Below are 973 nucleotides of genomic sequence, written 5' to 3' on the forward strand. Positions count from 1 at the left end.
CGAGTGAGACAGACACAGTGAGGACGTGTGAGACAGAGACACAGTGAGGACGAGTGAGACAGAGACACAGTGAGGACGAGTGAGACAGAGACAGAGTGGACGTTACATTTTTAACATCGATAGATGTTCTAGCAGTCGATGTGTAGATTACTCAAGTACTCTGTTAATGCCCTAGTTTGAATGCAACATTCACTTCATGAAGTCATTCTCCTCTGGTTTACCTGGAAAACATGAGAACATTGACTCATCTCCACAATCACGTTTTTCTTTAATGATAATGTCACAATTTATGCTGCAGTCTTTGACAAATGATCTATAACTTGAACTAAATTACATCAGTCTTGTTGTCATGTTGTCATCATTCTTTGTTAAATCAGGTCTCTCTTGTAAATGAGTCCTCGAGGCTCAATGGGATTTACCTGTAGAAATAAAGGTTGAATGAATCGCTCAGGAAAAAAAGGACAAATATTTTCTAGTTGAGTTCATTAACTGGAATTACCATAAATTAAAAAAGACCACCTTTCAAAATTTAATCAGTAATAGATATTTTAAAACGCTGAATTAGAAATAGACCCGTTTAAACCGTCATGTTGCAGAGCAGCTGCAGTTAAAACACAACTAGTAATTTAACATGTTTCATTAAGTAAAACTGGAGACATGAAGTATTAATGTTGATAATTTGTGGTACAGAACAGTCAGATAACGCTTCACAATGGAGAAAAAGTGTCGCATTTTCATCAACTTACCGGAAAAACACGGAGAATGAACTACGTTCAATGCTGAACCGCTGCTGTTTGGAACTATTTGCCGCTTCATGACCCACGTGACTTCAGCATTCCATTCTTTCTATGGGAGTTTATGGGAGTCTATGGGAGTCTGTGGGAGTCTATGGGAGTCTGTGGGAGTCTATGGGAGTTTATGGGAGCCTATGGGAGTCTGTGGGAGTCTATGGGAGTTTATGGGAGTCTATGGG

The sequence above is a fragment of the Nematolebias whitei genome, chromosome 6 (assembly GCF_014905685.2).
Source record: "Nematolebias whitei isolate Nwh7 chromosome 6, NemWhi1, whole genome shotgun sequence".
Classification (NCBI taxonomy): Eukaryota; Metazoa; Chordata; class Actinopteri; order Cyprinodontiformes; family Rivulidae; genus Nematolebias; species Nematolebias whitei.